This window comes from Somniosus microcephalus, chromosome 17 (assembly GCF_052327205.1).
Source record: "Somniosus microcephalus isolate GS21.2 chromosome 17, FLI_Smic_1.0, whole genome shotgun sequence".
Lineage (NCBI taxonomy): Eukaryota > Metazoa > Chordata > Chondrichthyes > Squaliformes > Somniosidae > Somniosus > Somniosus microcephalus.
The window spans coordinates 76,737,883-76,753,334 of NC_141003.1; the positions used below are offsets into that span (position 1 = coordinate 76,737,883).

General features: G+C 43.3%; 1 protein-coding gene across 3 annotated transcripts in view; it reads right to left on the reverse strand.

Moving 5' to 3' along the window:
• Positions 1 to 15,452, reverse strand: part of net1 (neuroepithelial cell transforming 1) — a 144,888-nt gene that overhangs the window by 32,981 nt on the left and 96,455 nt on the right. The gene's annotated exons all lie outside the window — the stretch shown is intronic.

The window sequence follows — 15,452 nt, forward strand, 5'->3', positions numbered from 1 at the left end:
TTCTTCAAATAATGCTGAGGGGGCAGAGAAGGTCTCATCTCAAGTTTAACGCCTCTTCCGAAAGACAGTGAGGTCCCTTAGAAGTGCAGAGGTATCCCCCTAGATTTTGCACTCAAGATTCTGGCATGGCACTTGAACACACGACCTTCTGACTTAAAAGTAAGAATGCCAATACGGAGCACAGGCATCCAAAGTCACCTAATCCAGGCACAGATCAATAGGAAGTATGCAGGCCATATTCACCCTATACGTCCTCACATCCATATTCCAGTCTTGTTTTTTTAAATTGCACTGGCTCGTCTGTTGGCATTACCCTTCCTTGTCACCATAATGGAAGAGGAGCAGCAGAGGCTGGGCGCCTAGAGTGGCTGGAGATCATCCTTACGGCGAGGGTGGAAAATCCCACTCCATGCAACACTTCTCTGGGAGTGGGGACATTGAATCACAGGCCAGGATCTAGTGGGTGAGGGAGGAGATTCCCTAATTAGGAATTAATGGCAATAGTGAGTTGTACCGGTCCCTTATTACACAGATAGTATCGCAACAGCCAGGATGAGGTCACATTTTGGGCCACATCGTCACCTTATTAATGCTCCTTTTAGAATATATTTAGTGGAATGCTGATACACAGATTTGACACAGCTGGCAGCAACCCCAGATTAAAACAGCTCAGAAAAAACATCCAACTGTGCTGTTGTGGCGGAGCCACTGAATGACTCTGGACAACTGTATATAATTCCCTTTAACGATGTTCTAACACCAGCCTAAGCCTGTACCATGCTGTTAGACATTACTTTGTTTTGTATATAGTGTTTTGTATGTACGGGGCGTGGCCCCTTCAAGAGCACGGGAAAACGTGGGTAAACGCGATGACGTCACGTCGCAAACCACGTGACTGCCCAAGCAGTCCTCGTGGAATCTCCATCTTGTTAAGACCTGTTTTCGTGGTTCTCCTGTATCGATCTATTTTAGTCTAGCTTGATGTAACCCCGCCTGTTCCTTTCCTTTCCCCAGGGCTTGTGCGTGGTTATCATTGGAGACAGGATGTCTGATCCTGCTGTGTGTTGTGCAGATGTTAGTGGTGGAGATTAGTGGCATAGCAACAGGCAACTGCACTACAGTTTGATACCACGAAGATTCAGCCTCAAAGGCCACCAAATTCATTTGCTTATCATCATAAGCAAATGAATTTGGTGGCCTTTGAGGCTGAATCTTCGTGGTATCAAACTTCCAGAAGTCCTACAGAACAGTGAAACTACTGCACTGCTGCCCGACAACTCTGAAATCTATTAAACTAGCTTAATATCATCCCTGGAATGCAAATCTCCTACCTATAATTTTTTGATTCAGATACTACTGTCCAATTGCTCCTCTCCTGATTTTGATTTAATTTACCTTCTATTCAGTTTTTTCCTTTTCAGCATTTTTCCCCCCCAGTTCTTTTCATTATGCATATTTTTTTGTCCAAAACATTTATCTATCAGCCAACATTTTTTTTTCGTTGACTTCAGTTAAATCCAAGTCTTGGCAATGAAATTGCTCAAGTTCCCCAACTCAGTTGTGCCATCAGGGGAGATGCCTCATGGAGTCCTCATGCTTCTCCATGGGGAGGGTGGAAATGAGTAAGTGTCTTTCCGATTAGTTTTGTACACTTACGAGGAGCTGGTTTTAGGACAGTATTCACAGCAACTTGGGAGAAGAATCTGCCTACCTTCTCAAGAGATTAGCGTACAAAGTTAAAGCACATGGGATTGGGGGTAAGGTGCTATCTTGGATAGAGAACTGGTTGGCTGTCAGGAAGCAAAGAGTTGGAATAAACGGGTCTTATTCCGAGTGGCAGGCAGTGACTAGTGGGGTACCGCAGGGATCGGTGCTAGGACCGCAGCTATTCACAATATATATTAATGATCTAGATGAGGGAACTAGATGTAATATCTCCAAGTTTGCAGACGACACAAAGCTGGGTGGGCGCGTGTGCTGTGAGGAGGATGCAGAGAAACTCCAGTATGATTTGGACAGGTTGGGTGATTATACTGCATTTGCCATGCATCTGCCCAATGTGGATAAATGCGAGGTTATCCACTTCGGTGGCAAAAACAGGAAGACAGATTATCTGAATGGCAATAGATTGGGAAAAGGGGAAGTGCAACGAGACCTGGGTGTCCTTGTGCACCAGTCGCTGAAGGTAAGCATGCAGGTGCAGCAGGCGGTTAAGAAGGCAAATGGTATGTTGGCCTTCATAGCGAGAGGATTCGAGTACAGGAGCAAGGATGTCTTGCTGCAGTTGTACAGGGCCTTGGTGAGACCACACCTTGAGTATTGGGTGCAGTTTTGGTCACCTTATCTGAGGAAGGATGTTCTTGCCATGGAGAGAGTGCAAAGATTCACCAGACTGATACCGGGGATGGCAGGAATGACGTATGAGGAGAGATTGGGTCGATAGGCTTATATTCGCTTGAGTTTAGAAGAATGAGAGGGGATCTCATTGAAACATAAAATTCTAACAGGACTAGACAGACTGGATGCAGGAAAGCTGTTCCCGATGGCGGTGGAGTCCAGAACCAGGGGTCACAGTCTAAGGATAAGGGGTAAGCCATTTAGGACTGGAGTGTCAGCCTTGATTATATGCTCAAATCTCTGGAATGGACGTGATCCCACAACTTTCAGACTCGGAAGCAAGCGAGCTAGCACTGAGTCAATGCTAACACAGGTTTGAGGTTATACACATTCAGTATCATGTTTGTGTAGATTAAGGTCCCTTACAAAAGAAAAACAGGTTCAAACTGCAACGGCACAGAGAGAACACACAAAACAGTGTCTGTGGAGACAGGAAGATCAGGACATCAATCATGCTTCTGATACCCAATACAGTACTTAAAACAGTTTCATCTGCCCCAGCACTAAAACAGGCATCATTGTACTGTACAGGAATGATACACAAGTGACACATTATGGCAGAAGTGCTCTTGTCGTTAATGTACAGTATGTGCACTTACCAGTTTCTGCATAAACAGTAATTCGTTAACTTTAAATAAAAGTAAACCTTGGAACTGGCCAAGTGACAGAGCATGGGATGCATGTGCAATTCTGAACACAAGAACAATTGGTGGATAAAAATCTTAGAAAAATAGTCTACTATTTTGTCACTTGGGAGGCAATAGCGTCAATGTTTGCTCAGTCAGAAGTCAGTTGGAAAATAAATGTTATTAATCCAATTTTTTGAAATTACTGAGAAATTCCATCTTTCTTTAGCACTTGTGTGGCATTTTAAAGTGTGTATAATTGCATTTTTATAAGCAGCTTATTAGGTCCAAACAGCTCAGTGCTGGGATGTTATGTAGACTTCTTTTTTGACATAGCCTAATTAAGCACCTTAAATTAGCTTTCATCAAGGTTGCAAGTAGCAGGTAAAGACACGTAAATGAGAACATGTTCCAGTTCACCACAAAAATAATCAAAGGAACCAAGAATATTATGAACAATTTCTCACGTTTACTACTATTTAGTTAAGATAACCAGTTGATGATCTGTGATCATGGAAAAAATATTGGTTTGCAGTATTATCCATATTCTTCAGTTTTACATGAAAGATTGGTTGAAGATAGCACTAATGCACAATTAAGTGTAGTGAGTGTAGAATCATCCAACAATCTCTTCTCTAAAAGGGCCCCAATCACATGCACCAACTCTACCTTACAGTACAATGAAAAATGTTTTGAGATATCCTGAGGATGTGAAAAGGTGCAATATATTTTCTTTTCTTCTTTCCTTCAGTGATCAGCAATTGTTTCAGATTTTCTCCCAGACTTGAGAGGCCAGTAAACAAATAACTGGTTATAAAAAACACAAATGTCATTTTGAAGTTGCTTTGTGATGTCATCGACAGCAATACGATTTGCACTAGCTGGATGGATGGCTGAGAATGGTGGCCACCAAGCTGGTTAGAGTGACAGAGAGAAAGGAAAAGTGTAGCGTAAGGCTTGACCTACACAGTACTCCATCCTCTTGTAAAAAGGATCACAGAACAGAACATGAGAATTAAACTTCCCAAAACTTGTGAACCTCTCAAGATGAGTTATTAAAAGGGATATTTCACCTGATAGATCTGCTGATGCAGCACAGACAGTTCTGAACATGTTCACTTTCAAAAAGGAGACCTTATGTTTAATGAAGGAAAACATTAATTGTCTAGGTGACAATTTGTATTCTTGAATAGGTGGATTCATAACAATCTCCCAACCAGATCAGTGGGATTAATAGGGTTGTTAGGCTAAGATTTATTTTAACAGTTGGTGGTCAAATGAGGTGCAGGTTCCATGTACTTAGCCAGTGACTATTTAGCATTAGATTCTTAATTAAAAATTTAGAAATCCATCCATTTTCAGTTAAATGGTCTTAAGACAGATTGTTTAAAAAAAAATCAGCGCAGGCCTCATTCCTTTATGAATTAATTAAACAAACAGGATAAACCAGTACAGACAATGAAAGGCAGCACATTGTTGGGTGAGGCACTGTAGTAAGGATTTCTTGCTGCTTACATACCTAAGGTGGGGAGGACAACATTAAGGATATTCTTTTGCTTTCCTATTACAAGGATAAGTAATAGAAAAACAGGAATGACAAGTTAAAGGGAAAAAATGGAGGGCAAAGCTGAAAACAATACTTGCAAGATTAAATAATACAACAGGAAGTCATAGGACCTCAAAATTAAAAAGATATGAAATAAATGTATTTACTGTGGTTTGCTGCTTTAACAGTTCCCTCTCCTTGGGTACTGTACCCCTCCCCTTGAAATCTGCCATCATCACCCCCCTCAAAAAAAACCACCCTTGACAACCTCTGCCCTGGCAAACTACAGCCCCATCTCCAACCTCCCACCTCCCTTTCCTCTCCAAAGTCCTTCAACATGCAGTTGCCTCCATAATCCGTGCCCATCTTTCCTACAACTCTGGTGTTTGAATCCTTCCATTCAAGTTTCTCTCCTGCCACAGTACTGAAATGGTTCTCATCAAAGTCACAAATGGCATCCTATGTGACTGTGACAGTGGCAAATGATCCCTTCCTCATTGTTCCTGACCTGGCTGCACCCATTGACACAGTTGACCACACCATCCTCCTCCAACACCTTTCCTCCGTCGTCCAGCTGGATGAGACTGCCCTCGCCTAGTTCCATTCTTATCTATCCAGTCGTAGTCAGAGAATCACCTGCAATGGCTTCTCTTCCTGCTCCCGCACCGTTACCTCTGGAGTCCCCCAAGGATCAATCCTTGGCCCCCTCCCATTTCTCATCTACATGCTGTTTTGCGACGACAACAGCCGAAAACACGTCAGGTTCCACATGAACGCTGACAACACCCAGCTCTACCTCACCACCACCTCTCGACCCCTCCACCGTCTCCGATTTGTCACGCTGCTGGTCAGACATCCAGTACTGGATGAGCAGAAATTTCCTCCAACTAAATATTGGGAAGACTGATGCTATTGTCTTTGGTCCCACCACAAACTCCATTCCCTATCCACCGACTATCCCTCTCCCTGGCAATTGTCTGAAGCTGACCCAGACCGTTCGCAACCTCGATGTCGTACTTGACCGAGAGGAGCTTCTGACCACATATCTGCTTCAATCACCAAGATTGCCTAATTCCACCTCCATAACATCGCCCGACTCCGCCCTGCCACAGCTCATCTGCTGCTAAAACCCCCATCCATGCCTTAGTTACCTCTCAATGACTATTCCAACTCTTTCCTGGCCAGCCTCCCATCTTCCATAAACTTGAGCTCATCCAAAACTCTGCTGCCAGTATCCTAACTCACACCAAGTCCCGTTTATTCAGCACTCCTGTGCTCGCTGACCTACATTGGTCCCCGGTCCAACAACGCCTCAAATTTAAAATTCTCATCCTTGTTTTCAAATCTCGCCAGGGTCTCGCCCCTCCCTATCTCTGTAACCTCCTCCAGCCCAAGAACCCTCCAATTCTGGTCTCTTGCGCACCGTGATTTTAATCGCTTCACTATTGGCGGCCATACTTTCAACTGCCTAGGCCCCAAGCTCTAGAATTCCCTCCTTAAACCTTTCTATCTTCTTAAGATGCTCCTCAAAACCTGCCTCTGTCCTAATATCTCTATGTGGCTCGGTGTCAAATTTTGTTTGACAACATTCCTGTGAAGGACCTTGGGACATTTTACTATGTTAAAGGCACTATACAAATGCAAGAAGTAGTTGTTCCCATTTTTTGCAATCCTGAAGGTGCCGACAGTATCCAAGTTGTCCTTCTTTGACTGAGAGAAAAGATAGCGAGTATTGGCAACTGGAGGGTACTCCAGTGAATCCTGATCCAGTCTTAACCGGACATCCACACATGAACTTTCCCACAAAGGCAAACCAGGAGCTGGAATACCGAGTCTTGTTCTCTGGGAGCACTGATCTGAGAATCTGGTGTGGCTATCAGCCTTCCAGATTTCTGGAAAATTGGGAGCCAACATCCACATCGTAATGTCTGATCTGCACTTCATAGTGCAAAGCTCTGCACCGGCAGCAACCCTTACGAGTTCAAATAACTTATTTTTCTTTTTATAATGCTCTAAGACAAGGTGTGTTAGAATTTATTAGTTTGGCTTTATTTAAATGTGCAGTTACACTGTAACTTTAATGTCTATGCTAAGCGATATCTAATATGCACGGATACTAAACTAGAAGTAAATCCAGAATCAGGGCCCTACGTAATCAAATCAACTTTTATTGTCATTGTTAGTGCACAAGTGCAGCACAACGAAATGTAGGCTTGCGGCTCCCGAGAGTGTACATTTGGATTAAGACATTTAAACATTCAACATACATTTGGCTTGTAGTATATTAACATAAACATAACCATAATAAAGTGCATTGGCAGATGTGCAGGCTTTAGAGTTTATTTGTGGAGTTCAGTAGGATGACAGCCCTGGGAAAGAAGCTGTTCCTAAATCTGGTCGTACGGGTGCGAATGCATCTATAGCGTCTCCCAGATGGCAGGAGGGCGAATAGACTGTGGCTGGGGTGGGTAGGGTCTTTGATGATGGTCCATGACCTCCGTAGACAACGTTTCTGGTATATGTGCTCTATGGTCGGTACAAATACAAAGCAGAGCAAGACTCCCTGGAGGAGGTAGTCCTACAATGCTTCATTTTGATATCACAGGGAGTGCAACTCCATAATGGTGTCAAACGTGGTTTGCAAAGTGTTTAGTTGATCTGCAGGACCCCATTTACACTTTTTAAACCTACCTGACCTTAACTTAAAAGGTTTAGAAAGCAACGCTTCTCCATTTCCCACTCTAAATATTTGAATTCTTCATTTTCAGGTGTCAGCTCCATGCATCCATGTGTCCAGACATATCTCCTAAACATGACAGTTAAGAGTTCCAGCCAGGCAGCGGAACAACAGGGTTCAGCCTTGCCGGAGCTCAAACTGCAGTCAGTCAGTCTCCAATCGTTAGCAGCAGGGTGAATGCACTCTAAATTAAAAATGTAACAGATAAGCATGTTTAGAACACTTAGCATTGCGTTGCAGAAATCGGATTGTCCGGCCACGCAATCTATACTCTGATCACAGAATGTAGTTGAACATGCTGCAGGAATTTGCCTCGAGAGGTTACAGAATTCTAGGGACCCTGGCTATAAGGCAGGATGGTTCTGTAGTGCAGCGCCTTTACAATCTGGTGTTAAATGATGTCAGAGTATCGAGTCAGATAGACCAAGGCAATCCTGGTTTGATCCCTGGTTGTGCTGAATGTCAGTCAGGGCAGACGTAGGGCAATTGCCTGTTGCTGGGTTTGGACAGGGAGCAGAAATGTAAATGAAGGAAGAAGGGAAAAGTCAATCAAGGTTCCTGCTCCTCATGTCAGCAAGTCCAATCAAATTCAGTGGTGATCGGATAAAGGCAAAACTGAGCTCAGCTGTGATGTCCCAGCCACCCCCTCACTGGTGAATAAGCTCAGACATTATCTGGGCTCACACAGGAAGAAAGACCACTTCAGACTGTTGCTAACTATAGAACTAGACATAAGAACATAAGAAATAGGAGCAGGAGTAGGCCATACGGCCCCTCGGGCCTGCTCCGCCATTCAATAGGATCATGGCTGATCTGAATCTAGACTCACGTCCACTTCCCTGCCCTCTCCCCGTAACCCCTAATTCCCTTATCTGCTAGGAAAATGTCTATCTCCATTTTAAATTTATTTAATGTTGTAGCTTCCACAGCTCTCTACCCCAGCATGAAATCAGTAACTTCACAAGAAAAGGGGGTAGAAGATTCCAGTTAAACTGAATCATTCTGTGCTCAAAACTATTACTTAATTTTGTACAAAATCAAACTTTGCAATGTTTCACTGGAACTTACAAATGGACCACAATCACTACAAGGTGTTTCATCACTTCTTCTTTCTAAATTCACAGTAAGACAGAATTTCTCAATTTCTACAAAGCCCTTCCACATTTTCATAAAAGCTCCAATTATAGCCAAGGGCTCTGGTTTCTGTTGGTTAATTGGCAGACTGAAATATGCCTACTTTATGTCTATTTTCTTTACAACCAGCCTCATACATGTGACTTTTTAACTGAATGAACAGGAACAGCACGACAGATGTACAAGGTGGGGGAGGGTGAAGAAAGATAAAGACAGCCATGTTGTCAATGCTAGACACAGGAAGAACAATGAAATATTGAGACTAAAACAAACAAAGATTCGACTGTAGTTATGTGGAGAGCATCTTGTGTGAACAAAAGTATAAATCTCATCATAAACATTTTGATAGTTACAAAAATTGGCCTTTGGAGCTGCTGTTTTAGTCAATCAAATGACAGTGAGTTAAATGGCAGAGCAGAAGATAGTTAAGGTTGCATTATTGGTGTAACCCTGTCAATTTATTGTTTTTCCGTATCAGAACTATGAAGGCGGCTGAAGACCAATAGCTAAACAATGGCCCTATCGGTATGACTGCATACTGTCAGAGTACATGGTCATACCGCCTTCGAAACTGACCGCAAAATTGGAATTCCCGCATGTGCTAAATTCCGAGCTAGCGAGCTGTCAAATTCCGACTACACATAGGTGTCGCTGCATCTTTCACCCCTTCATACAAATGAACGTGCTGGCGAAAAGTTAGGCTAATTGGCCACCTAATGAGAGGTAATTATGCTGAAAGTATTTAAGTCTGTTGGAAACAGGAGCAAGAAGCCTGTTGCACAGCAGAAGAGTACCAGATGAGAAAAACTCTATTACAAATGATCTGTAACATTTGTTTTAAAGAGGTTATCACAATGAAGTGTTTGTGAGCACACTGAATAAAGCATTAAATGAGTGGTTTGTAACCTTATTTTAAAACAAGAAGTTAATAATCAGAGTGTAAAGTAATGAGAGACTTGTATTGCCAGTATGTATTATGATGTTTGTAACAACTGATGTGAATTTTGAATAAACATACTTTGTTCTAATGAGAAATTTACAATGACAGATTGTTACCACAAGATTGCAGTTACAGAATTTATTATAATGGCAGCCTTTTAGTGTCACGTATATCTGTATAAAGGAGATTGGCTAAGAGTCAGGAAGTGAAAGGAACACCGCCTCACGCGATCCCAGGTTCACATACACACACAACAGTGTGCTCCTGGGCTCCGTGGGGCACGTTGCACACAACCTTTAGCGTTTGAAAGCAAGTTCTATAAGGGGGGTTCGCACAAGTCAAGTGTGGATTTCCTTGCGGTGTCAGCAGCGTACTCCTTAGCTACATTCAGGGCCATTATCTTAGCATTTTAAGGGTTAAAATTGATGGATAATTATATGCTGCAAGGGCTATGATCAGTTAAATGAGTATGGTAATGGACCAGGAACCCAGAGGTTGAGGGAATTCAAATCCCACCATGGCAAGCTGTGGATTTACAAAAGGTAAATCGTGCTTAACTAATCTACTGGAATTTTTGAGGATGTAACTGGTAAAATAGATAAGGGAGAACCAGTGGATGTGGTGTATTTGGACTTTCAGAAGGCTTTTGATAAAGTCCCGCATAAGAGATTAGCGTGTAAAGTTAAGGCACATGGGATTGGGGGCAAGGTATTGACTTGGATAGAGAACTGGTTGGCAGACAGAAAGCAAAGAGTTGGAATAAACGGGTCTTTTTCCGAGTGGCAGGCAGTGACTAGCGGGGGTACCGCAGGGATCGGTCCTTGGACCCCAGCTATTCACAATATGTATTAATGATCTAGACAAGGGAACTAGATGTAATATCTCCAAATTTGCAGACGACACAAAGCTGGGTGGGAGTGTGTGCTGTGAGGAGGATGCCGAGAAACTCCAGGATGATTTGGATATGTTGGGTGATTGGGCAAAAACATGGCAGATGCAATATAACGTGGATAAATGTGAGGTTATCCACTTTGGTGGCAAAAACAGGAAGGCAGATTATCTGAATGGCAATAGATTGGGAGAAAGGGAAGTGCAACGAGACCTGGGTGTCCTTGTGCACCAGTCACAGAAGGTAAGCATGCAGGTGCAGCAGGCGGTTAAGAAGGCAAATGGTATGTTGGCCTTCGTAGCGAGAGGGTTCGAGTACAGGAACAAGGATGTCTTGCTGCAGTTGTACAGGGCCTTGGTGAGACCACATCTTGCGTACTGTGTGCAGCTTTGGTCGCCTTATCTGAGGAAGGATGTTCTTGCCATGGAAGGAATGCAGCGAAGATTCACCAGACTGATACGTGGGATGGCAGGAATGACGTATGAGGAGAGATTGGGATGACTGGGCTTGTACTCGCTGGAGTTTAGAAGAATGAGGGGGGGATCTTATTGAAACTTATAAAATTCTGACAGGACTGGACAGACTAGATGCAGGAAGGATGTTCCCGATGGTCGGGGAGTCCAGAACCAGGGGTCACAGTCTAAGGATAAGGGGTAAGCCAATTAGGACAGAAATGAGGAGGAATTTCTTCACCCAGAGAGTGGTGAACCTGTGGAATTCTCTACCACAGAAGGAAGTAGAGGCCAATTCATTAAATATATTCAAGAAGGAGTTGGATATATTTCTTAAGGCTAAAGGGATCAAGGGGTATGGGGAGAAAGCAGGGACCGGGTACTGAAATTGGATGATCAGCCATGATCGCATTGAATGGCGGAGCAGGCTCGAGGGGCCAAATGGCCTACTCCTGCTCCTATCTTCTATGTTTCTATGAAACGGAATTCAATAAATGACCATGGAAACGGCTGGATTGTCATAAAAACAATGTCCTTCAGGGAAGGGAACCTGCTGCCAATGTTCCCCGTAAGTTGCACTATGTTCTGCGTGGCCTGTTTCTTATAATGCGGGGTCCCTCTAAATTTCTGCGCACGCACAGTCTTTACAATATAAAAGCCATTGGGCAGTCTGTGCGGGACCGTGAAAATGACTGCTTGGGTTGCACACGCTTAGCGGGAACAATGCCCACTACCCCTACCTGGCCTGGGCTACACACAACACATCTGCACTATGTAGTTGCCACAACGCCTGCTCAATTGGCCTAATGAGTCACTGATTTGTCAGGGAAACTTGCACAAATGCAGCATTGCCCTCATAATGAGATCAAATGAAAGGATAGCCTGAGTACGCTGATTGATAACAAGGATTTATTCATCTACGGAGCACGAACCTTCTGCACGTGCAATTAGCTCCGTATCAGTGGACAAGAAAGCTGCGGGGAAATCAAAACATTTAGTGGCAGCTACCCCATGATGTAGTGAATAAAGAAACAGTATTGAGCAATTAAGATCTGAAGTCTTAGGACAATTTTTTAAAAATGTTTTATTCATTGATGGGATGTGGGTGTCGCTGGCTAGGCCTGCATTTAGTGCCCATCCCTAATTGCTCTTGAAAAGATGGTGGTGAGCCGCCTTCTTGAACCGCTGCAGTCCATATGGTGTAGATACACCCACAATGCTGTTAGGAAGGGAGTTCCAGGATTTTGGCCCAGCGACAGTGAAGGAACGGCGATACAGGTCCAAGTCAGGATGGTGTGTGACTTGGAGGGGAACTTGCAGGTGGTGATGTTCCCATGCGTCTGCTGCCCTTGTCCTTCTAAGTGGTAGAGGTCGCGGGTTTGGAAGGTGCTGTTGAAGGAGCTTTGGCGAGTTGCTGCAGTGCATCTTGTAGATGGTACACACTGCAGCCACAGTGCGCCGGTGGTGGAGGGAGTGAATGTTGAAGGTGGTGGATGGGGTGCCAATGAAGCGGGCTGCTTTATCCTGAATGCCGAGTTAGCTGATTTCAGCCTGGGCAGCAGTTGGGCATTAGACTAGCCTCAAGCTTAAAAAGGAAGGGGGGGCGGTGGCAGGGAAAGGGGGAAACTAGCCAGGGTTTCTCCACTCGATTACAGTACTGCAACCATTGCTAAAAAAAAAAAATATGCATTCATGGATGTTAGGTACTAACAAAACCAGACTTGGCTGTGCTGCTCTCCATGGTTAAAATGACACACTCACCGTCTAGAATCATGCATGAAGAACAGCTACTTGGACAAAGTATTGGGGGCTGACAGCATCTGCGGAACTAGGCATCGTAGCATCATAGAATGGTTACAGCATGGAAGCCGGCCATTCGGCCTGTGCCAACTCTCAGCTAGTCCCACTCCTCTGCCCTCTCCCTGTAGCCCTGCAATTTTATTTCCTTCAGATACTTATCCAACTCCCTTCTGAAAGATAAAATCGAGTCTGCCTCCACCACCCTTTCAGGCAGTGCATTCCAGATCTTAACCACTCGCTGTGTAAAAAAGTTTTTTCCTTACATCACCTTAAAGCTGTGTCCTCTGGTTTGCGACCCCTCTGCCAATGGGAACAGTTTCTCTCTATCTACTCTGTCCAGACCACTCATGATTTTGAACACCTCTGTCAAATCTCTCCTCAATCTTCTCTGCTCCAAGGAGAACAACCCCAGCTTCTCCAGTCTATCAAAGTAACTGAAGTCCCTCAACCCTGGAATCACTCTCGTAAATCTTTTCTGCAATGTCTCTAAGGCCTTCACATCCTTCCTAAAGTGTGGTGCCCAGAATGGGACACAGTAGTCCAGTTGGGGCCGAACCCGTGTTTTATACATGTTCATCATAACTTCCACACTTTTGTACTCTATACCTCTATTCATGGATCCCTTCAGCCTTTTTAACTGCTTTCCTCAACCTGCCCTGCCACCTTCAACGATTTATGTACATACCCCCGGGGTCTCTGTTCATGTACCCCCTTTAGGATTGTACCATTTAGTTTATATGTCCTCTCCTCATTCTTTTTACCAATATACAACACTTCAAACTTTTCTGCATTAAATTTCATCTGCCACATGTCTGCCTATTTCACCAGCCTGTCTACGTCTTCCTGAAGTCGATCACTCTCCTTCTGACTGTTCACTATACAGGAAACTCTCTCTTTACCGGCACCTAAATAACCGGAAATCTCTCTTAACCGGCAAAATTCAGGAGTAGGTTCAGGTAAGTTTTACTTCATATTAGTGGCCGTGTAACTGGGGTTCCTGGATCTGTGGCTGTGTACGGGGCTCTTGTACCTTGGTAAGCATACCTCTCTAATCCGGACTTTTTGATAACCGGCACCACGCCGGTCCCGGATAAAAAAAGTTTCCTGTACTTCCAAGTTTTGTGTCATCTGCAAATTTTTAAATTGTGCCCTGTACACGCACATCCAAGTCATTAATATATATCAAGAAAAGCAGTGGTCCCAGAACCGACCCCTGTGGAACACCACTGTATACCTTCCTCCAGTCCGAAAAACAACCGTTCACTACTTCTCCCTGTTTCCCGTCACTTAGCCAATTTTGTATTCAGGCTGCCACTGTCCCTTTTATTCCATGGGCTTCAACTTTGCTGACAAGCCTATTAAATGGCACTTTGTCAAATGCCTTTTGGAAATCCAGGTCCACTACATCAACGGCATTACCCTCATCAACCCTCTGTTAACTCAACAAAAAACACGATCAAGTTGGTTAAACACAATTTGTCTTTAACAAATCTGTGCTGGCTTTCCTTAATTAATCCACACTTGTCCAAGTGACTTAATTTTGTCAGATTATTGTTTCTAAAAGCTTCTCCACTAGCGAGGATGAACTGACTGGCCTGTAGTTACTGGGTTTATCTTTACACCCTAGGATGCATCTGGTGATTTATCTACTTTAAGTACAGCCAGCCTTTCTAATACCTCTATCAATTTTTATCCTAATCAAGTGTCTCTACTACCTCCTCCTTCACTATGTCTATGACAGCATCCTCTTCCTTGGTGAAGACCGAGGCAAAGTACTCATTTAGTACCTCAGCAATACCCTCTGCCTCTGTGCATAGGTTTCCTTTTTGGTCCCTAATCGGCTCCACCCTTCCTCTTACTATTTATATACCTATAGAAGACTTTTGGATTGGTAGTAGCAAGGGTCAGCACCTTCAGGGTGAACAAAGTTGAGTTTTGAGAAACAGTGAATTATTTTACATCATTTCATAATCTGAAACATTTTTCATTTAATGATAGTTTATTTTTTCCAGTAAGTGATGAAGTGTCATCTTGGCTCAGTGGTAGCACTCTGTCCTCCACGTCAGAGGTTGTAAGTTCAAGCTTCACTCCAGGACGAGAATGCATATGCTTGGCTGACACCAGTGCTGCACTGAGGAAATGCCATCTTTCAGGTGAGATATTAAACTGAGGGCTTGTTTTTCTTTTCTGATGAGCGCAAAAGATCCCATGATAGTATTCAAAGAACAAGTTCTCCTAGTGTAATGATCGACATTATTCCCTCAAACAACACCGGCAAAACAGATTAATTGGTTATTTAACTCATTTGCTGTTTGTGGAACCTTACTGTGCAGAAATGATTGCCACGTTTGCATATAGAACAGCAATTACACTTCAAATGTGATTCACTGATTGTGAAGCACTTTTGGATGTGCTGAGGATGTTTTTTTTTTTTTTTTTTAATTAAATTACTTTTCAAAATAAGAAATTTGCAAAACAAAAAGAACCTTTTTAAAGCCTGCCTGATGGCTAATTGGTGGCGTTGAAGCTTGAGCCAATTATTTATAAAGTGAGTGGAAATGAAGTGAGTCGTCATCAGTATTTGTTCCAGAGAAGTCAAACTTGAATCTCAGAAAATGCTGGAAATTCCAGCATTTTCATTTGTTTCAGATTTCCTGCATTCGCAGTATTTTGCTTTTGTATGAATCCATCTCATCCTTCACTGCTGTTAAAATGCGTCACTGATGAGGATTTGAAATATTCAGTCGGTTAGTCTCATTTGATGGGATTCCAGTACTTAATGGATCACTGTACTACTGAAATCTAAACAAAGTCTGTCGATCAAACGATTAGCAGCCTGAAAAAAACACTTGCAGAGATGGAGGAAAAATGGTTGAGGTGTGCGAGACACAAGATCACAATATTACAGCAAATACTGATGAGAATAAAACC